This window comes from Mchenga conophoros, linkage group LG23, assembly GCF_057382185.1.
Source record: "Mchenga conophoros isolate Kocher_MC1m ecotype Shallow Benthic linkage group LG23, M_conophoros_male_GT1.1, whole genome shotgun sequence".
Taxonomy (NCBI): Eukaryota; Metazoa; Chordata; class Actinopteri; order Cichliformes; family Cichlidae; genus Mchenga; species Mchenga conophoros.
In genome coordinates this window covers 7,774,123-7,798,084 of record NC_140547.1, presented here as the reverse complement: position 1 = coordinate 7,798,084, position 23,962 = coordinate 7,774,123, and the positions used below count along the sequence as shown (strand labels likewise).

At 42.1% G+C, this 23,962-nt stretch overlaps 1 protein-coding gene across 2 annotated transcripts in view; it reads right to left on the bottom strand.

Moving 5' to 3' along the window:
* Window positions 1-23,962, bottom strand: part of dab1a (DAB adaptor protein 1a) — a 226,543-nt gene that overhangs the window by 62,057 nt on the left and 140,524 nt on the right. Inside the window, exon 1 of one of the 2 annotated variants that reach the window (XM_085263876.1) lies at window positions 19,201-19,726. The exons of the other annotated variant lie outside the window; for it this stretch is intronic. The gene's annotated coding sequence lies outside the window, so the exon portion shown is untranslated. Of the gene's footprint in view, window positions 1-19,200; window positions 19,727-23,962 lie in introns of those variants that run through there. 2 annotated transcript variants of the gene reach the window in all.

Here is a 23,962-nt window from a genome sequence, read left to right as displayed (position 1 = left end):
AGGACACAATTTGCATAATTTCCTTCTTTGAATTCCCAACTCTTTTGAACTTGTGGGCAACCATTTCCAGCCAAACACACACACAAGTACACAACTATGACAACGTGCAAAAATCTCTGTGAAAGTTTCCTGGAGGTGAAAACTTTCTGCCAGCTCTTGAAATAGCCCCTTTTAGCACCCCGTGGTCTATTGGACTGCTGGGCTGTCTGAACACTCACAGAGCGGAGGGGCTATTGGCATTCACTTCCCCACGGGGCTCGGAGTCGATACAAAGCTCTTAAAACTCAGAAAATGCTGTGTGTGTTTCTGAGAGTGAGTGTTTGTATATGTGTATATGAGACCGAAAACAGAAGAAAGAAGGAAGGGATGTTAACATTCATGTAAAAGTCATGCAAAAGAAGCCGTGCAATAGTTAAAGACAGATGTTCAGCTACACACACAGACAGTATCGGTGCGAAACATCCATGCTTGCTTCTGTATGTGCAACCATTTTCACACAAACACTTTGATGTCCTTTTTCACTTGAAGCACACAACAAGAGACGGACTACTTCCGATGAATTCTCACTATCTACAAGACTCCATTCAGTTTAGATGATGGTGCTACCAGGGTAGCAGGTAGAAGAGAATAGAGGAAGCAGTACACACGACACCCACCGAGTGATTTCACAGTTGTTCTCATACTGGTAGAACTGGGCATAATCTGATATCACACAGGCTTTATACCAATATAGCTGACAGGCTAAAAGACGACTGATGTCCGATCCAAATGCATCGGGCGTTTGCATTCTCACACGTTTCTCTGTCACGTCTTGGTAAACATCTAGAAAAGTTCAGGTCTGCAAGTGCACGTGTGAAAATGGCTTATGTGTATGTGGCACAGGTAATGATTGTGTGCTTAAACAGAGCTCCACCCCACTGGGCCTCAGCCTCTTAGTGTCATCCATCATGGTGATGCTGCTAATGATACCAATACATACACCAGCACAGAGGGAAGAGGTGGAAGGAAAGCAAAAAGGGGGGGGGGGGGGGGGGGGGGGGGGGCAGGGAGAAAAGAAGAAGAGAGTAAAAATGGTGATGCAAAAGGTAAAGGAACAACAAGAATTCTAATATTATTATTTTTATGTCAGTTGGGTTACATAAAGATCATTGTCACGCAAATAAAGCGAATTTTAATTTACATTTGCATTTGAGAGGGAAGGCTGAAGAGGAGGAGGAGGGAGAGGAGAGAGAGAGTGCTGGTAGAGAAGAGGCAACCAGCATGAAGAGGGAAGGAAATGTGCTGTCACAGGCTGAGAAGTGGAAGATAATCTGTGTGACTGGAATAGGCAATCTGATTCTCCCTTTCCTCCTCCTTGCTCTCTTTCTCTCTGAAACACACACTAAAACACAAACACACACAGTGTATACACAACACTGCCCGCTGCCAAACTCACAGAAAAGCTGAGGCTGACTGTGTGCCCTGCATGAGCTCCATTGCATCTGTGTGGATTAATATCACAGCCAGTAGATTCTACTTCAGGAATAAGACACATAAAATTAATTGTAGCATTTGCTTCTATTATGAGAGAATAAAATTTGAATGGAAACGTGAAGAAGAAATATTCTTATTTTTAGGATTTTTGCACCCTGAAAATACTACCAGTGCTAGATTGGACTTTTTTAATGTCTCACTGAATTTATGTGGTTAAACAGGAAAGAACACCTACATTCATAAATGTCTCAAAATGTCACATTTAAGTCTTACAACGGCAGAGCTACTGAACAAGAAATTAATGTTGGAGTAGTGCATTTGAAAGAACAAAAAGATAACCACTCAAGGATTTCTTTGACTTGCTGGAATACAAATGTGATTATTTGATCAGTTAAAAGGCTTTTTTTTTTTGTTTAATTCTACTACATTCTTAAAAAGGTCTCTCAAATCATCACAAATGTTTAAATATTTAAAGTTATATAAGCATCATAATACTAAAAATTTGGTTTTACAGTATTTAAATAAATACATGCATCTATTGTGCATGGAAATCCCCTCCATAGCATCATAACAGTATATTTTTTAGGTCAATTTTGATTGAAAATTTGTATTTTCCAAACCACCTCGACTACCTCACTCAGAATTCAGCTAGATTAGTCATGAGAGAGGCTGTGAGGAAAAAGGCTGGAGTATTTCTTTCTTCCTTCTCATCTCACTCCCAAGACACGTTGTCCTCTTCACTTCCAGGAGCAGGATGAAGGCCAGCGGGGGTTTTAAATTAGCCTATCAGATGCCTCCACCAGCTAAAGGAGAATTCTGAATATACTAATAGATAGGAGATTAAGATATGTAGCTTGGGGCACAGCCACATCTCCACACACATTTATATTTTACAGACACACACACACACACATTCATATACTCGCAGACATACACTAAAACCTTTTTATTCAATGATTACAGAGGACAAAATGATCATTTCAGATCTCAAGAGCAGAGGCAGCTTTTCAGAATGTTACGGTGTCTTTGATAAGGATATGGGTAATGATGAGGATTATTTCTTATGTGAAGCTGGACGAGAAAAAGAGATAAAAAAGATGCAGATGTGAGTATGTATAATGATATACAGAGAGCATAGAGAGAGGCTCACTAGATTACACAGTACTATCTGCTCCAGGCAGAAAGCACAGGTGAGGAAATCCCTCCTTTTTTTCGCTCCTTCCTCTTATGTCCTCCATCTTTCCCTCAGCCCTATTCCCGTTATCGCAGCTGTACACAAACAGGTACAGCTCCCCTGACCCGGCAACACCCCCTAAATCTCCCTGTCCTCGATCTGCTTTAACAATCTACCCATGAAAAATATCATTCCTCCCTCTTCTTTGTCTTCTCCTCTGTGTTTCCCTGTGTGTCTGATTGCTCATCTTTCTTCATTGCTCTGCCTGCCTCTCTCCCAGGGCTTGCCATCTGTACAGTAACAGGTGTGCTGTGTATGTGACTGATGTGTTTGTTACCTGTAGCACTGCCTGCAGCCACAGCCTGCATGGAGAATAGCTGCTTCTATCTGACCTACTAGGTAATGCTCTGCTCTCTTTTCACTAATCCTCCTCCCGTGACTCCTTCGGATGGCGACAGAGTAAAGAGAAGAGTAGGAGACGAGTGCGTAATGAGTTAAAGAAGCAACGGCAAGCTGTTGTGTATTTGCATACGCATTTCAATGAGGCTTACCAGTTGTGCTGTGGCAGTGTGTTCACCGTAGTAGAGTTTGGGTAATTAGTCCCACCAGTCTGTGGGTGTGCATGTACATGTGAGCACATATGGGTGTGTTTGTGTGGTGTGGTCTCATTAGTCACACAGGTGAGTGATTAAATGCTCTGCAACACCTGGAATTGTTCCTCGTTTCTTCCTTCCCTCCCTATTCTGCTGTTGTCTTAATTTACAGCAACACCCTTGGGAATCTTCCTGCCCCGGTCAAAAAGCACACTTGAGAATGGCTCCACAAACTTAACGACAAACACGTCAATGCTTAAGCCATCCGATGAGGTGTGGCTGTTTCAGTATGAGGTGTTTCAATAATTGCCACAGTCTTAATCGTCCATAAAGAAATCATCCATTTATATAGTCCAGATCACCACTTGAAAAATGGCAAAAAAAAAATCATATTTTGAATGGTTGGATCTTCACAAGGTTCCAAGTAGAGCTTCAACATGCAACAAGAAGAAATGGGAGTGAGACAAAACATTTTTTTGAGCTTGCAGTTTATTGAAAATAACACTTAAACTGAAACAGACCGTTTTACAGCTGATCAAAAGTTTAGGACCACATGCCTTTAAAAGGCCAAATCTGTGCAAAAATGTGGACTCATTGTCATTTCCTGTCAGATAGTCATACTGTCATGATGTTTTGATGGCATAGGTAAAAAAGCTTTCCCATTCTAAATGTGGTTGGGTTGTTGAACTGAATAAGCAGGGTGTCTACAGTAAGACAGTTATTTGGAATTTCTTAAATGATCCTAAGTGTTTTGGAACAAAGAAGTCAAGTGGAGGACCCAAAAAAATTTCACCAGCACTGAGCCGGAGGATCCAATTAGCTGTCTGTCAAGACACTGGACGATCCTCGACCCAAATTAAGGCTGACTGTAGCCCCATAACCATCAGACGCCATCTGAGACTGAAGGGCTTCAAAAAAAAAATTTAAATTAAAATTAAAAAATTAAAAAAAAACTCTTCAAAGCCCTCGTCCCTTTGAACACCACAGAACTGACGGTTTGAACTTTCTTCCAGCTTTCAATGTCCCATGTTTGGTGCTCTTTTGCAAAGTTTTATTCTCTGATGAGAAAAGAATTTAACATTGATGAACCTGATGGTTTCCAACGTTACTAAAATGACAAGGAAATCCCACCTGAGATGTTTTCTATGCGCCACAGTGGTCCCCAGACATAATGGTCTGGGGTGCTTTTTCCTTCAGTGGAACAATGGAGCTTCAAGAAGTGCGGAGGCATCAAACAGCTGCTGGCTATGTCCAGAGGTTGCAGAGAGCATCCCTCATGACTGAGGGCCCTCGTCTGTGTGGTAACGATTGGTGATCTAAATCCACTTGAGAACCTTTGGGGATGGATGGCAAGGGAAGTTTACAAAAATGGACAACAGTTCCAGAGAGTAGATGTCCTTTGTGCCGTCTTCACCACTTGGAGAAATGTTCCTACTCACCCCGTGGAAATGCTTACATCAAGCATGGCGCAACAGATTATTGAAGTGATCAACAATAAAGGTGGAGCTACTCATTACTGAGTTCATGTCTGGAACTTTGATTTCTGTGTTGGTGGGGTTATGGGGTTTTTTTTGGACATGTGGTCTTAAACTTTTGATCAGCTGTAAAACAGCCTGTTTCAGTTTAAGCGTTGTTTTCAATAAATTGCATGCTCAATGCTTAAAAAAATGTTTCGTCTCACTCCCATTTCTTTTTGTTGCATGTTGAAGCTCTACTTGGAACCTTGTTAAGATCCAACCATGCAAAATTAATTTTTTTGCCTTTTTTTAAGTGTTCTTAAACTTTTGATCGGGACTGTCTTAAACAATACCGTGTAAACAGTGTCGTTTTTATAAGAATTTGTTTTCACAAGTGTGGAATACAGCTGTAGAAATGAAATCATATTTTAACCAATCTGTAATAATGTCCATCTATCCTTTAAAGTTTGGTACTTTAAAATGATACTCTACAGGAACTGACTCAGTTTTCGAGCCAACTTCATGTGGCCAGTAAATTTCACTTTTACATTGGCTTTATATATTTATATCAGCTACCGTGATATCACCCACTGATTTCTGAAGGGTTGAAATAAATGTTTCAACTATTTCTATCTTGGTGGCATAAAAGCAGAAGTGATAACGAAGGATGGCTCTGACTGTGAGGTTATCCAACACCGAAGTTGTTTTGTTACCGTTTGTGCTTCTTCACTGCAACATTGTACTCAAATCGCTTTAGTGTTTAGCTCAGTAATTTGCTGAACTTCAGCTGTTTCAACCCCCCCCCCAAAAAATAAAAAAAAGAAGAAGTGCTTTCACTTTTCTTTTAGGCTGCTGGAGTGATGTAATATAAACTTAGTTTGCAGCGGAAGCTTTAATTAATGCCCACGGTGAGCTCAAGGGTTCTCTAATAAATGTTCTCATCACTTCCATAATTTATTAGCTGCCTATTTTATACAGTCCAGCAGCGCTCAATAAGTGTGGCTCTGATTCAGTTCCTATTTGCAACACATGTGAACTCTTTTGTAATTTGTATCATAATCAAATGACAAATAACTATGGCAACAGTGAATGATCATTTTTTAAAAATGATTGTGTCTGTGAGAACATTTTTACACGTGATATAAGAAGCTCCCCAGAACTTAAAACTGGGTCATCCTAGTTACTTCTTGGTTCATTAGCCCTGTGTTACCACAGCCTTTAAAATAATGTGATAGTATTTAAGACTTAATCCAAGCTGAAGGTGTTACAGATTACTGTATGCCTTTTATGAAAAACAGGCTTTGGGCTATTCATGCATGAAATCAACATATTAAAATATCACTGTGTTAGATGATCTGGTGGAAGGTTTTAAGAAGCAGCATACACATTAAGTTGGAAAAATTGGGTAAAAGCAGCTGTGATTAGAGAGAAGGTGAAGGATCAGGAAGGAGTCCTTCAGGATATTGATGGGGTTATGGATACTGGATCATACTCTCAGCCTTACGTCCCGAAATTCTATTGGAGCACCAGAGAACCAGAGCACACGATCAGCTCTACACCTAAGATTTATTCTCATATGAACTTTGGAGAATTATGGGATATATTGTTTATGTGACTGAGTTCTCCGAGTAACCGTCAAAATGGAAGGACACATTCACTTCAATTTTATACAGCGCCAAATCACAACAACAGTCGCCCCAAGGTGCTTTATATTGTAAGGTAGACCCTAAAATAATGGACTGATTCTTATATAGAGCTTTTCTACTCTCCCGGAGTACTCAAAGTGCTCTATACAACATGCTACATTCACCCAATCACACAAGCACTGTTTTCTAAAGTTCTTAGTGCTTCTTAAACTACCATTCATACACATTCATACTCCGATGGACGCATCAGAGAGCAATTTGGGGTTAGTATGTTACCCAAGGATACTTGGGATGCAAACTGGAGGACCCAGGGATCGAATCACTAACCTTCCAATCAGTAGATGACCTGCTCTACCTCCTGAGCTACAGCCACCACCAATAATACATACAGAGAAAAACCCAACAATCATGTGGCCCTCTATGAGCAAGCACTTTGGCGACAGTGGGAAGGAAAAACTCCCCTTTAACATGAAGAAACCTCTGGCAGAAACAGGCTCAGGGAGGGGTGGCCATCTGCTGTGACCGGTTGGGATGAAAAAAAATGATGCTACTTTGCTAGGAGTGAATGTACCAGACCTTTACCTGTCTCTTAGACACTGGCACAAGACCTAACACAGACCTTATACTAGGGAGTGGGCAGATTACAGACCTGTTCATCTCTGAAGATCTGTGTTTTTGAACCACTGTTGTGCGACGCCTAGAAAAGTTCCGGATTACGCACACGTGTGAAAACAGCTTAAGTCGATGTAGGATGAAACATGTTGAACAGAAGATCACAAAAGGAGAAACCACACAGACAGTCATTTAATATACCATGCAGGGATCCACAGCAGCAGGAAAAGAAGTCACATGGCCAGTTGTATGTGGCTGCTCTGATATTATTATTGCACAAGTGTCCCTGAGGGCTGAGGTGTGATAGATGTCAGCGGTGTATGTAATAAATTGCAGGGGTCAATCCACTCTGGTGAAGAGGTCCGCACTCATGGAAGGCCACCTGATAGACAATACAGGTTTCAAATATTCCCTTCAGAACACATTTCCATTCATTCCTCTGGCCTGTGTTCATCAGACAAGGGATCATTAAATTGTTCCCTCAAGAGAGCTGTCATCCAAGGCAATGTGAGGGGATCACGGTAAGAACTCATTTGAGGGGCGATTTACACCAAAGGCCAAGGTAAGCGTCTGTTTTCTCTAGGTGACCACAGTCTCCAGAGAGAAGGGAAAGAGAAGGATGAGACTGTAGACTCATCACCGACTCTAAAACCCATGTTGTGCTTTATGAAGTATGAAGCAGTAAAATAGCCCTTCCATTCTTGGTCTGCCAGCTTACATTTATAACATGGCACAAGAAAGTATAAGAAAGAAAGATAAATGAAGAAATCTGTTTATAAGTACAATCTATTCTACAGTACCAGTGCTATTACCAGCTGGCACAGAAGACTGGGGCAATGTGAAGCTGCCAAGTGCAGGAAAAATCATGTGTGCTTTTGTTAATGACAGAAAACCACACACCAAATATGGTGGCACACTCATTCTCGAACAAATTAACAACTTCTAAATGAGTCTCTGTCAAATATTCCTGTCAGGTCCCACCACGGCTGGCATGGCTGTGTGATTGAAACCATCACCTTTACGGTGCGAGTTTTATGAGCTCACGTGTGCATATAAATACACACAGTCACACACTGTGAACTTGACCTCAAGGCTGAATGGGTGGTCTTTTAACATCCTCATTACCAAAAATTACTTATCATACTCACCAGCCATCAGCTTCTATTGACAGAGAAGTTATTATCTATAAGCATATCCAGCTAATTGAAGGCTTCCTATCTAAATGCTCATACTGAGAATGGATGCAGGGGGGGAGTATGTGTAAAAATGAGCAGGAGAGTGAGATAGATGGAAAGAAGGGTCATGGCCTAGGGGTAAGGGAGCCATGAAATGCACCATTATATTGATATATATATATATATATATATATATATGGGTGTGTCTGTGTGTATGTGTCCACCAGTCCAGTCAAGTGTGTCTCTCTGATAGATGCTCAGTTCAATTCGATCAAGAAGCACAAATGACCTGTGAGCAGGTGATTGAATCCTCCATTCGTCCTTAAAGAGGGTCCCTGACACAGGCACGCACACACACACATACACGGTTGCAGCATCACTAAATCTGCTAAATTCACTTTCGGTGCATATTTACTGCTAATACTTATTCACTGGATCTTACATCCAAGTCCAATGCTTGGTTCGTTTGCCGAAGACACTTTTTAAATTGACAGTGGATATGCTGAGTATCTGTTAGATAAACAGATTGGCAGTCCCACTAATTCCTCTGAAAGTAAACACCTAAATCTGTAGTTCTATACACCTTTAAGCAGCTTTTGCTTTACCGATTTGATTTACTGGTCACACACATAAAAACTATGCCAGTTCATATAAAGCACTACCAACCCACTAGTTCACACAAGATGTTCTTTCCCTGAGTTCAGTGTGAAATTGAAAAGCCAATACCCAGCCAAGGAAATACTTGTTTTTCTCAGCAGACCAGTAAATACTGGACTTAAATTGCACAGGTGGAGGGGAGACTCAAATGGGGTGCCCATAGTGCTCTGTTTCTGTTGGAAAAGAATGCAACTGTTTACTGACTGCCAGTGGCTTGGCCATAAGAAGTTAATATAATATCAAAGCTCCTCCCGTCAGACTTTTTTTAGGGTCTCCTGGCTTGCAGTTTTTTAAAACTGCTTTATGGAGAATTAAATTCTTTTAGCTTTCATAAATTAAGAATGCATCTTTGTTTTCATTTATTGTATGCTTGTAATGAATTTGCACACAGTCACTAATACTAAACCACAGCTTATTCAAAAGCACAAAGCCATACTAACTGGCTATAAGCTGATTTGAGCTGTAAATTTCAGCAGTCAAGTGAGGACTGCGTCATTTCATCTCTAATGTGTATTTATGTGTCTGTGGGTCAAATCCTCTTACACGAATGCCTGTAAACAACATTTAAAAGTGGATAAAGTGCAAATTGTGGTATTGGAGGGATAATGTTTAGTCATTAGAAAGGGGGCTGATGTTCCACGTACAAGGGAATTAGCAGCTTTATAGATCATAATAAAAGTAATAAATCTTATGTACAGGATACTTTTTGGGGTACTTAAAGACACAAATAAAGATTAAGGTGTAAACATGCATTACTGCATTGTTTGTGAACTATAAATTATACCTACTGAACATAATATAATAGTGACAATGCTGCAACTATAAAAAGTATACTTTACTGATTTTTTTTTTGTGTGTGTGTGTGTGTGCCAATACTGTCTGACAATATCACTGTTCGCTCTAGTTAAAGTTTATAGTTGTGCTGTGATTGGGGATATATTTACATGTAAAGTGATCACTCACAGAGATGGAACAAAACATCTCTTACTTATTTCTCTCCCACAGTGCACAGATTACAGTCTGGGTGCTGCTTGCTGGTCTGTCCAGTCAACATTAAATCTGCTTTGATACAGTGGTGTAAAGCAAAGGTGATATACTTGAATAAAATAACATAGTATGGCTCAGAAGCCAGACACTGACCAGTCTTTAACATTCTTAGCTTTCTACACTACAGTTTCATAAACTGTGTGTTTTAAACTCCCTCAAAATATGTACATGAGGTTCAAATCTGTGCCTTTTTTTCTTGAGCTATTACATTGGGTTTCAGCAGTACTTAAGATCTTCATACTGTTAAAAGGTCAACTTCCAGTTCAATTTAAATCTTCATACAGATGAGGATCATCCCCTGAAAAGCTCTTTTTGTTTACTGTTATTGTGGCAAATCAAATCTATCTTTTATTTATCTGGTTAAAGTACGTTATTCCCAAAGACCTGGTCTTTCATAAATGTTCCACGTCAGTTTGACGATAAGCTGTTCTTTTTAGAACAGCAAGGGCTTTTTTATTGCACGCCAGCCCTGCGGGTCAAATTTTATGTAATCCAATTGCAAATTAGGGGTGAGAAACTGTCAAAAAGATCATATGAAAATCTTTTGGGATAGAGGACAGATGTAATTGTGTCACAACTACTCAAGCCTTTGCTTAGCGTTTGTTAAGTACGAAAGTTTAGTCTTATTTACATGAGGCAGGACTGTAAGGTTACCCACCCTTACTGCAGATCCATGTATTTTGATACCAACAACTGTAATATTTACAGTCAGTCAACAAAACTGCACTACTAAATCTGCCAAACGTCCTTACAAGGGAATGGTTTCTTCCAAATATGTTGGAGATCTTTAGATCTGAGCATAATAACACTACACACACCACACATCCTTGACCTCTGATCGGGATTCCTGATTCTTATGATTTAGATTTGAAGGTGCAAAAACTGCACAGGTGAACTTATTTTTCCAAATGTATGAAATGTCATTTTTAGTTACTTAAATAATTCAAATCAATTCAAAATATCTATTTTTAAACGTCATTTGTTTGATCAGATGAAATGTTTGCTTGTCTATGTTTTTAATCTGTCTAAAATAAAGATTTCCACTTACTATTTTTACATGACTGCTCAATTTTTTTTCCAATCTTTCTGGAACATTTTATCTATTTGGATTCACATTTAAACTGAAGAAATTCTGACTGAGCGGCAAAGAAGAACTGATTAATTAGCACCACTGGGTTAGCGTCCGTGGGTGGTGCCAAGTGTGATATCTCAAAAAAATAAAAGATTTCTACATTATCGAGCTCCGCTTTCTTTTTGCAATAAAATATAAACTGCCTTTTACAGCCTCAGTGATATGCATGCTGCAAATCTCCAAAACTCGAAGCCACCAAGACAATCCTAATGACATGGCAAACCTTAAGGGCCTAAGAGTAGCCACACGCTATGATTCTGTCACATGATGCCCTATTTCAGTTCAAGTCATTATAATGAACTACAGTAGTATGCAAAGATCAACACAAGAAAAAGCAGCATAAAACATGCAGTGATTCTTTGCGATCATTATTGGCACAATATACCCTCTACTGACACGAGTATTGTTTTAAATTTACCCTACTTCTTTAGTTATACTCTGGTTGCACCCCCCACTCTGTGCGTGTGTGTGTGTGCGTATGCGCGTGTGCCTGGTTGATGAGCAAAAAGAAAAGCAGCATGCATGGATTAAATTGGGATTTGTTATGGTGAAGTGGGGGCTTAGTGGGTTCAGTTTTGGAACTGGTGCATGCGTGCTCAGGAATCAAGGCAAAAATATTTCTAAAAAAAAGAAAAAAACCATACATTTAAATCAGATCTAATTAATAGATGTTAAAGAGCAGGCCTCTGATAGAAATCAGCCGCTGTATGGTCTGATCTGCTCTGAATGTGGCAGTGAGTATAAGAGACGGCTGATTATAAAATCTTTCTATAAGTTCACTCTCCCGTGCGGCTCCCAGTTAGCTTAATCTAACAGTCTGTCTCAAAATAGGCCACATTTTGTTAAATGTATATAGCCAATGTTACAAAAATAAGCATTTTACATCTTACAGACAGTTATTAACCCTTTTACTCATAGTGGTCACTACAGTGGATAGCTGTTTTCTTGTATTTGTGTCAGTGTTGATGGTATACTTGCACATAAACCACTACATTGGACACTGATGTGTCACTCCATACCCTGTCACCCACTGGTCAGCCAGTGTTGTCCACTTAAGTAGACATGTAAAAAACTCTTTGAAAAATACATGGTTGAAAAATGAAGCTCCAAAATCTTTTTTTCATGCATAGAGATGAATAAAAATATTTAAGAAAAAAATAAAGATTGAGGTTGTCATAATTCATACATGAAAGGGTTAAACACAAACATATTTAAGTCACATTCTGACCTATTTCACTCCCTACCTTTCCATCCATCCATCCATTCACTCCGTTCAACTGACATAAAAGAGGCAGAACTAGCTTAACGGGGCGACCGTGGCTCAGGGGGTTGGGAATCGCATCTGTAACCGGAAGGTCGCCGGTTCGATCCCTGGGCTCTCTGTCCTGGTCGTTGTGTCCTTGGGCAAGACACTTTACCCTACTTGCCTACTGGTGTTGGCCAGAGGGACCGATGGTGCGATATGGCAGCCTCGCTTCTGTCAGCCTGCCCCAGGGCAGCTGTGGCTACAACTGTAGCTGCCTCCACCAGTGTGTGAATGAATAGTGGCATTGTAAAGCGCTTTGGGTGCCTTGAAAAGCGCTATATAAATGCAATCCATTATTATTATTTAGAGAAACCACCTGAGAGCACGAAGGCAAATCCTGCAAAATATCCCATAACTGCAATTTGCAACATTTTCACTCTACATTTGCAATTAACCTAAGGTTGTAACACTTAATTTTATTTTTGTACACAAGGTCAACATTGCAAACCCCTCAAACAACTTTTTTTCATTACAAAATGAAAAAGTAACCGATAGCACATTTTCTACAAGTCTGTTTGTTCTTAGATGTACAAGTTGTTGATGAGTCAGCACAGAGGATAAACCGTTAAAGCTATGCAATTAAATGACCACTCACAGCTCTGCAGAATCATTTACACTAGTAAGCTTCACCTTAACCTCCTCTGAGCTTCTTTTCTTTGATGCTTCAGTTGATTTTTTTTCATGAATAAACATTTTGTCTGTTATCATGATTTTTTTTATGAGTTTTCCTATTGAGTAGTATCTACAAACTGAAACGATTTTTGCAAAAGATTGGCTATAAGTACAACACATAAGTGAGAAAAAGACATAAAAAAAAACACTGGAGCAGTTTTCCTGCTGTGAAATTAATACTGTATGCAAAATCCAAATCCAATTTTGATCATTTTTATGCCTCCACTTGAACTGAAACTGAACCTGGTTTATGGGTTGAGCAGATTTCATGATCCATGAAACTAGATAAGACTCCATTCAGTGTTTACAAATGTGTTTTTGTGAAGCTGAAGTGCTGAGCTCCATGAGCTGAAGCAGGAGGTGCATGTGTGGCACGCATGAGTATATGCTAGTGTGGCAGCATACTTCAGTTTTAGCTCTGCAGGCTGAACGCAGGAGCATCTGGGCACCCACCCTCTCCTCTAAGCCCAGCAAGCACTATATGAGCCAGGCACCAGGTGCTCCAGGGAAGCAGCCAGTGCTATGGTTCCAACCCAGAAACAACTCTTCTGTCCTAGACACAGATGCCAGACTCTACCTCCCATTTCATCTACTTAGAACAGATGTTTAGCACGCAAAGCAATCCTAACATGTCCTACGAGGAATTTAATTAGGTTACCAGCACTTTGTCTTTCAGACAGGGTCAGACAGGATATAGCACCTTTACATGACTGGTACACAGCTTCCTGCTTTAATAAGTAAACATGCTATGAAACATCACTGTGAATTTCATGGAGGAGACGGTGTATGATGATGGATATTGAATTACGCCTAATCTTTACAAACACCAACAGTAAGAGAGAAACAAAGAAGAGAATCATGGGACGGTTAAAAATTCATTAGTGAGCAGCAACAGAAAAGCGCAGATGGAGAGAAATCATGAGAAGGGAAAAGAGAGAAAGAAATAGGAGGAGAAATACAAAGAGGCAATTCTCTGAGGAAAACATCTTTCCACTCCTGTCTTTGTCTATTTCTTTCTCTAACTTTGTTGCAGTCTCCCAGTGAGTGTGGAAGTCAGTGGAGCCGATCCACAGGGAAGAGTCACTTGCAACCCCCCTCAGCAAATCTAAGGGCCCACTCCCATGCTCCCTTCACACCATAGACGCATTCATTATCTATTGTATTCTTTGAATAAAGAATATTGTACAAAACGAGGCATCTCTGCTCCTTTGTATATGCCTGAGTAAAAGGCAAAGCATCGCAAATTAAAATGTAATTTGCGATGCTTTGTTTGTTGTGCTCTCTCCAGCACCTAAAATGTCATAAGGCGCATGTAATACTGCTGGGGTCTGCTGAGGCATAGAGCACCGTACATCACTGCTGTGTGTGTGTGTGTGTGTGTGTGTGTGTGTGTGTGTGTGTGTGTGTGTGTGTGTGTGTGTGTGGTTTGAGGGAAGGGGGTGGTCAGGGATCTTGACTTCTGTGGAAATTAGAATGTAAGGCGCTGAATTAATTGAAGTGTTAATGTGCTGTGACTTCAGTCTGTGTGTGTGCCCGCGCCCCCATGTGTATGTGTGTCTTCACCTCCTGAAAATGCCTCCTATAAAGTGCTTTTGTTTGCTGTTAAAACTCATTAACAACGTGAACACCTTTGTGATTTTACCCCAAAGTGGCACTCGCTGGAAAAAGAAAAGGAGGACCGATGTGTAAATCAAGGACGGGGGGGGGGGGGGGGGGGATTCAATGTGATAATGATGCTGAGAAATGCTAATGTCGATGTGAATGTAAGCAGGGAAAAAAGAGGAACTCAAGAGCCTTAGTTCCATAATCAGCATCTTATCTGAAACAAGAGGATCCCTGAAGCTATGCTACAGAAAGAGAATGATGGAGGGAGAGAGAGGGAAGGAGAAATAATGAAATACAGACTGAGAGATAGGGTAGACCCTGAACAGGGCAGGGATGCAAAATCAAAAACAGATTAAGAAAGGACGAAGTAATGATAAAGAAAGGGTTAAAAAGGACTTGATAAGATTCACCAAAAAGGTTAATAGCATGGTTGTTCAGTTTTTTTGAAGCAGAATATGTTTTGTTGGTCTGTAGGAGTGACTCTGTGGTTCATCCTGGACTACAAACTTTCCTTGTGCACTTTAAAACAGGTCAGTTTTACAAAGAAAATGTGTCTTTGTTTCCCCACAGCAAGCTATTGGTGTGAAAAAACCTCTAAGCTTACAGATATGCATTATCCCAACTGACCTGTAACAGGTACGATCCAACCCATACAAGTAAAAAGCGGAAATAACAGACAGCATTCTTTTTTCCTACTGATCCCATTTCAGAGCAAAGCAGAGGATGCTAAACCCATAAAGCAGTCTTTTTGTGGTCAAATATAAGGACAGTGAAAGTGCATTGTTGTCTCTGCAGATGCTAATCCCAGTGCTGTGGACAGATTGCGAGTGTTTTAAGAAGATTACAGACTGCAGAGGCAGATTAGTTGGCAGCTTAATCTGAACCTCTGGATGGACTGCCCTGCTCACTCACAGGCCCTCTGTGGGGGGGTGCATGCGTGTAATGTGCTTTAGTGTGGCTGTTTGTGTTCAAAAGGTAGTCATGATTGGTGGTAATGACAGCTTTGTGCACATACGGCTTAAAAATGTGTTTGTCTGGGTGGATATTGATTTGTCAGACACAAACACACTCTCAGTTTTCTTCATAGTTAATAAATGGCAAGAAATAGGGTACATACGTACACATAGAGTCCCAGTGGGCTGTAAAGATATTCTCAATGCTAATTATATGAGACTGCGATCACACACACACACACATGCAGAAAGTGGATCAATGAGAAGGGCACCCAGCCAAGAGCCACTCAATTCTCCCCCCTCCCTCCATGTGAAACAGTGGAAGCCCTACTGAAAAAATACCCTTACTTAACATGTTGCCACCTGTTTAATATACCACAGAAAAGTAAATATAAGAATGAGCAGGGTTTTATTTTATTTAAGATTATACCTTTGACAACGGTTTAAATCTAAGAAAAAGGGAGGAGTTCGTCTTAAAGTTCTTTCAAACATAATATTAGAAGCTTATAGTGTAAGGAAATCAAACCCGGCTTTCGGCACTGAGATACTCCAATGAACTTGACTTAATTTACAGTTCTATAGGTGGAAAAGCTCCAGTGACCGTAATGCATTAATTGAAAGGCAGTGGCTTCCTAAGAGAGAGACTGTGTAAGTCCCATCTGGGGTGTTTTAGAGAGTCTAAAAGCTATCAAAGGAAAACTGTTTCCTTTGGCAATAGACAAAAAGACTTGAAGAAGAGCTGTGTGTAAAAGCTGGCATTGCTTTGGGAAAGGTCAAACACAAATTTCATTTACACAATTTCACCTTTGAACTGAATAATATATTTGTTTTTGGGATATCTACCTAGGAAGCAGACCAAACTAGTACATGCATATTCATTTTACTACTACACAATCTTAAATTCTAATGAAACTGTCCCTTTTTAAACATACTGGTTCAAAATAGACCCAAGAGTAACTAAACCTGAGTATGAACTAGTCCTAAAGACAATATAGAATTGGGAATTATTTTGTGTTGTGACATAAGATATAAAGCTGGGGGGGGGGGGGGGGGGGGGGGGGGGGGGGACACTCCCCTCAAGTTTCCAGGTCAAACAGGAAAAGAAAATAATGAAGGCAGGGAACTTGATGAATGTTAGTTATCTACATGCACAAGTATAATTCCACTGCAGCTGCCAGCTCATTGTTTTCGCCACAGCTAATTTAACGAAATGCCACTGAGACACACACAGCCTCTGTCACATCCAGCAGGTAACTTGAATAGGCTGTCACTTTATTGTGATGTTGAATTGTATCCATAGCAACAAGTGTCACTGGGGTGCCTCGGCAAAAAAGGCAACAACGTGAATTATAAGTCAAGCTCTGTTCATTACAAAGAACAAATGGACTAACATACTGTATGCTATATTACCTTTACTCCTTTCACCTCTCATGATGGTGCGTCAGTATAATAATGTGAAACATAACTAATTAAAAAATACCTCACTATGTATTATTTTTTGGCCAACACAAAAACTTTGTGGTCTACCCGCCTGCAGCTAAAAGCAAATTAAGTTGTACTTGAACTAAAGCTCAGTGATCAGCAAACAGCCAGGTCTACACAAAGGCCTCAACATTTCTCTGTGATAGCAGTCGTACCATTTAAACTTCACACGATGCACAGTTAAAGCAAGACCTTGAGCTCATTGCAATCCTTTTTAGATGGTGCTTTATTTTCCGACAGTTTGTGATTTTATGCAGTGATTTACATGGTGTCGCTAGAGTTTCTGTAGATCACAAAACAATGGGGTGAAAAGAAGGTTTTCCAACTGAGATACAAAATCAGCTACAAGCCAGCTTTTACAAAGGCAGTGAGACGCTTTAGGAACAGAACAGTAAGCTCCAGCTTCCAAAGATTTCATGACTTCAAGACTACATAAACTTAGAGAACCCTTTTCTCTTTAAGATTTAGTCCAACATTCATTCAGGAGCGTTGTCTACCATTATCGAGTACACATAAAAACTAAAATTGCAGGACGCAGCCTGGGTTCTGAAAAGTGACTGAGAATAGGCAAAAGGGAGGCTGTACATGGGACAGACGGAGCTGAGAATTGAAAGAGGAAGAAAGAGAGCCTTCAACAGTGTTTTCTTTGAGTTTCCTCACAATACTCTGAGGGTTTCTATGACAACCTGGAGTCGCCAGCTGGGTCTATACAGGCAGAAGTAGGTCTGTTTGGCAGAAGAGGAAAAAGTATCCAAATCCTTTACTCAAATCGAGTAACTCCAGTAAAATAGTCTGTCACTCAAACGTTTAGAGCTAAAAGTAGCATGTCGCAAGTTTTATTTAAAAATTGGCACTGGTCTGGTGTGGGCATTTTATCTGTGAACTAACAACAGGTATCAGGAGTGGCATAATAGGTGAAGTGTTTCCATCTGAAGTGCAGTACAGCAGAGCACCATAAATTCAAAATACTCAAGTAAACTGACAGCACCTGACAATAAAAGAGCAGTTGTTGGGTAAACATATACACGGAGATGGGCTTGGGTTGGACCAACCATGACGCACTGATATTACCATATCCCTAATGACTGTATCGCAAGAAAAATATAATCTGAAACATGGGTATAAAACAAGTATTCACAATGGCATAAACCAGTTACACGAGCTACATCAAAGCAATACACTACGATGTATATAAAGCTGATGCAGCTTGTGCGCCAGACAGGGAGAGAGAAGAGAGTGAGGGTCTGCAGAGCGCCACGGTTTCATGATTAATGCGGCTTTTAGCTGCAGCGGATCCTGGGCCCCCCCAAAGCAACCTGACCGGGTTGCCCATTCAACTCTCCTCCCCTGGATCTGTCGCCCTCTCTCTTACCCTATCAACCAAAACCTAGTGATTGAGGACCATCTGTAGCTCACACACCATTGCATGGATTTCTACACTTTCACTTCATCAACAGAATCTCATCATGTTTTGCGTTTCAGTACATTTCATACCCCTTCTATTGTGAGACAGCCCTCTAAAACGTGGACAAACGCCAATACATCAGAAGACCTCCATACACAAAAGAGAATTAAAAAGTTTTTTTTTTATAAACTTGTTTATTTAAAAAAAAAAAAAAGCTCAATCACAGTAAGGTCACAAAAGACACGTAAAAAAGCTATCTTCAAGAAAAATCCCACAAAGTATAATACGGTAACTATAAAGTCAGGGCACTCCTATGTCAAATTTTGCCCAAGTGGGGTAGGAAACACGTGTGTTTCAGAGAGAGAAAGGAATAAAACTTATGGTTTCGACACTTTATAGTCGTTAAGCGCGTAAATCTGTTGCGGAATCTCCGAGTGTGGGGACGCCCCGTAAAACTACACACGCCAAATGCACCAAACCGCTGTCTTCCCTCCCGCTTTACAGCACACACACAGCCTCCCTCTACTATTTCTCTGAGAGGGTCACTCCCCCCACAAGCTTCAATCCACACACACACAAACACACACATACATACATGCGCTAAAATCCCGATGCAGCAGCAGCAGCAGCAGCAATAGATAATTCATTGCAGTGTCAGTGGCAGAGCACACAGAATCCACAGGCTTCTGATCACATTCAACTATCACACAGCGATCTAAAAAGTACACGCTGGCAGGACCTTACGCACAGGACGAAATTTGCCACTTGTTCTGTTCGTTTCCATTCGGGCTGTTTGCATTGACGCACTTACCTTTGCACTACTGCGAAAAAGAGCACTGTTAGTTCCCATTTTCAGAAAAGGCTTTAGTCTCCATTCATTCCCGTGAATCCCCTCCTGGTTTATTCAGACATCCACAGTGTGTTTCAGCAGGGAGAGTAATCCAGTTTTCCATGCCGGAGAGAGCGCGTGCGAGCTTCCTTACATCTTTTCCCACAATCCTTACAAAACTATGCCAGGCTTCTTTCAGCGCTTTTTTTTCTCCGCTCCTCGGTCCTATGCCCCCCTCTTCTTTCCTCTCCCTCTCTCTCTCTGAGGTTGCCTGGTTACCTCTATCTGTAGGCTGGTTCAGACCGCCGGCCTGCAGCCAATCACAAGGCTGGGTTCATCTTAACCCCTCCGCTGCTGAACTGTCCTGATTTCCAGCTTTCAAGGAGTAAGGGGAGATGGGAGGTAGGAGTGAAGAGGAGAAAAAGAGAAGCACTGGGTGATGGTGAAGGATTTAAAAATGTCTATTACAGAACTATAATGACCACAAAAAAAGAAAGAAAAAAAAGTGGATGAGTGTGGAGGAGGAGCTTACTGGTGGATTTAGGTTTAAAATGAAGACACGTGGAAACAAAGTCCTTGTGAATGGAGAGGCTGCATCACTGTTGGAACAGACAGCACTGGATGTAGCTTAGAGGCAAGTTTTAAGATGACTGTACTGTCCAAAATTCACCATCATCACACATCAACTCTTTTTCTGCACACCAAGTATTGCTGGCATACAAAACCCACTCACCGAAACATGAATGCACCAGCCAGTCATCACCCAGTCATTCAGTACAGACTATTGATTGGTTAACCACCCACAGTTAAGTCATGCAGCCCAAATCATTTCTGAGTCATGCACTTGGCAGATTCACCATGGTGTCTAACCTTCCTGCTCAGAGAGTGGGAGCACACACTTAAAGTTTTCAAGTTCAAGTTCAAAGTTTTGAAGAAATGAAAGAAAAGTGTCCTAAAGACAGAAAATACATCTTCCTTAATGTTGTTGATTAATTAGTATAAGAATGACAAAAAAAATGTAATTATAAGAGTGATGCAACTATACTGAGCTGACTGAATCATATTTTTCAGCTGCATGATTTTCCTCCAGTCTCCCATAAGCCTTAATCTTGTGCAGCCTGTCCTCATTTAATCCTTCCCTTTTACTTTTTTATTCCTGCACCTCATCTTCTCTCTTTCTCCCCCAGTCTCTGGCCTTAAATCATCATCCCCTACTCTCAAATGTGTTGCACTTCTGTGGGGAGTTTAGGAGCTTCAGCACGGACACGATTCCTCTGATCTCTGCAAACACTGGAAGACACTCGGCACTCCTCCACCTAAAATCTCTTCCGTGTTCAAACAAAGATAGAGGTCTTTATTTTAATGTAAGAGTATGACACGAGCATAGTGTGGAATATGTTAAAAATACTACTTAGGAATAAACAAAAAGGTCTAAAAGTATTTTTTCCAGACAAATTAATTTCAGAACATCTTAGCATTAGTTTTTGCCACTTCATACGTCATGCGTAGCATGATCTTGCCATGTTTCGAAAACATTCTTGCAACACAAATAATGCTAGCTTTTATCAAAGTAACCCAGTTCAGAGAATGATCAGGAGACTGCCAGTTCCATGATGCTCAGCATAAATATGAACCTACATCACATAGAAACAAAGCAAATGGCAGAGCATTCACTCACTCAGAATGTAATCCATCCAGTGAAGGTGAATGTTTCCAACAGCATGCTTAGACATGGACACCCATGCGACGAAGCTCACGGTGCCCAATTTCTGTGTTGATGTTAACGCTATGAGACTTTTGGAACTCAAAAGTCATCAAAGTGTTGGCGACTGGCCGGGCCTCGGGGGCTTGGGTCCTGGTTGGTGTGTTGCCGGGGTTGTGGGCGGGTGGGTGCATGGGGGCCCAGCCCTGGCGCAGGGTGCCGCCGGTGCGTCGAGCCACCTGGGGGGCTCTTCAACTGGTGGGGGAGATTGTCACATCTTGCAGGAGCTTTCCTCTCTTCAGGAACTCTCTCTGCAGGAAGGGGAGATACAGGAGAGGTGGAGGAAGATCTCAGCCTGGGCGTCTATTGTCTTATGTAGTCTGGAAGATGAGTGGATGATGGGGTGGGTTCAGTTTTCTCTGTGGTGGGGTTGGGTGGACTGTCCCGGGCTCTGTGGGGCCGGGAGGCGCTGCACTGGGCCCCGGTCTGAATGGGCCTGGGCCCCCTTCCCCTGGCGGGTCGCGGAGTATGGGGGTGCCTACTGGGGTCAGCGGGGGAGCTGGCCCCAGGGAGGGGTCACTTGCCCCTCCCTTCCTTCCCTCCCCATCTCCAGCTGCCTCCCTCTTCCCGCTCCACCACAACCACCCACACATGCAGGGCCTTGGAGTAGGGGTATGTCACCAGGGTGCAGAGGAGGCTACCCCCCCCCTGTCCCCTTCTGGCTGCCTCTGCCTCAATTTTATCCCACAACTTAGACATTCACATTACTCACACTCTCATTACACATACATATAGGATCTTGGGGGTGGGCACGATACACGGAATCCGAGTTACCATCAGGGTGTACACCCCACCCCTGGCGTCGTTGCCCACCTCTCAATTTTAAATACACGTAGACATTGAGGGCTAGCAGGAGGGACCATGCGCTTACCTGCTGCTCTCTGGCAGGTAGCTCCATGCCCTCCTGGGTTTTAAATGCACCTTAGAACACACATGCATCAACATTACAATGAGCGGGTGGAGGGAGGTTTGGAGTCTTCTCTCACCCCCGTTCTCTGCGACCTGTTGGAGCGGGGGGGCTAGGAGGAGTTGGCCGTCCAACTGCGGTCTGGAGTGTGGGGCCTCCCTGCTGCTGCGGAGTCGGGGCGGTCTGCCTCTCCCTACCGCAGGGAAAAGGGTAACACCACCTGGGTCTGGGTGCAGTTCCCCCCTCCAGGGGCAAGGGTACCTAGACCCGGTTCGTAGAGTACGCTTGGGGAGTGTGATCGTGTGTACAGTGTCTCTTTATGTCTGTCTCCATGTTGGTTGAGCATGAGGGAGGGAATGGATGTTTGTATCTGTGTGTGCCTGTATGTCTGTGTCTATATGTCAGGTTGGGTGTCAGGCGCCACCTCTCTGGGGACATCTCAGGCCCTCCAAGGTTTGGAGGCCTATCTCCCCCCACCATCACTTCCCCTGCCAGTGGCAGACTCCCTCAGACATCGGTGCGTTGGTGGTTCTTTGTGTCTGGGGATGGGCGTCCAGGTACACACCGGCTCACTCCTTGGCGGCCGCTTATCGGGGCCTGGAGCCTGGGGCTCGCTCGGGCCACTTCGGAGGTGGGGTGCCCCCGGCCTCTCGGCCTGGGGCTCGGTCACTCAGGCACAGCTGGCTGCCGGCGGAGCTCACGGGCGCGTCACTGCAACTCCCCCTGGCTTCTGCTCCGCGGCTGCTGAGTGAACCCTCATCTGGGACTCTCCTCAGCTCTTTCTGGGACAGTGGCGCGGCTGCCCCTCTGTTAGTCTTCCTTGGTCTCTTGTGTTCTGGGGGCCTCTAGATGTCTGGAGTTTTGATCTCCTCCATACCTGCTTCATGCCCTGGAGGACGGGGCAGTGGCCCCCCCACACCCTCTAGCAGATCATTACATGAAGGAACCTTTTAAAAAAACAAGCACGTCCATGCTCACAGGTGTACACACGGGTGATCACACCCACAAACTACACCCTTTTTTGCTCCTACCTCAAAGCACACTGTGTTCTGTTGATCTTATGTGCTGCACAATAATGTTTAATATTTAGTATTTACTGTTATTCCCATATATCATTGTGATGTTGTTTATTCTATTACTCTTGTTCTCTTCTGCTCTTCTGCTTGTTTTCCTTTTTCTTTCTCAACAGGTGATCCAGGTGATCGATATATGCTTTTTTTTTTTTTTTTTGCTGCCCATTCTGTTGGTTTTTGTTTTTTGCCCTTCTCCCCCGTCCCTCTTCTCAGCTGTTTCTCTTTCCCTCTTTCTTTCTCCCCTTCTTTCCTCCAGTCAAGTCTGTCCCGTATTCAGCAAGTGAAAATAAAATAAACAATAAAAGGTGAATCAAATGGACCATTACGGCAAGGCTGGGATGGTCAATTTGGTAAAGTAAATCCGTTGGGCATCTTTCTTTGCCTTTAGACAATAATTCTGATGGCAAAAGAGCCAAACGGGACAGGCAAGAAAAAAAAAAAGAAAAAAAAGTGTTGGCGACTTTTACGCATCGTGTGCCTCAGCAGTCAGCAGCCCTCCTCTGTAATTTTATATGTTCTATCACTTTGTGGTTGAGTTGCTGTGGTTCCTAAACAATTCCACTTTGCTATAATACCACTTACAGCCACTCGAGGAATATCTGGAAGGGAAGACGTGCAGCAGTGACATCCTCTTACAGTACCACATTCAGATTCAATAAGCTCTTTTGAACAACCCAGTCACTATGGTTGTCAGAGCAGACTGCATGGCTAGGTGCTTAATTTTATACATCTGTGGCCATTGGATTGAAAGCCCCTCAACTCAAAGATTAAAAGGTGTGGACCAATATTTTTCTCACATAGTGTATCTTGCAGCATCATTGTTTCTCCTGTTAATCTCTGTAAAGAAAGCCTTCCATTGCTGTACCCTTCTGTTCCAATTCATTAACAAACTTTTCCAATTATCTACTGTCACTAGAACAGTTAAATAGGGTTTGGCCTTTGTTTCACCTCCTGAGAAGGACTTTAGCGACTGCTGCTTATCCCAGGAAATCATTACTGAGT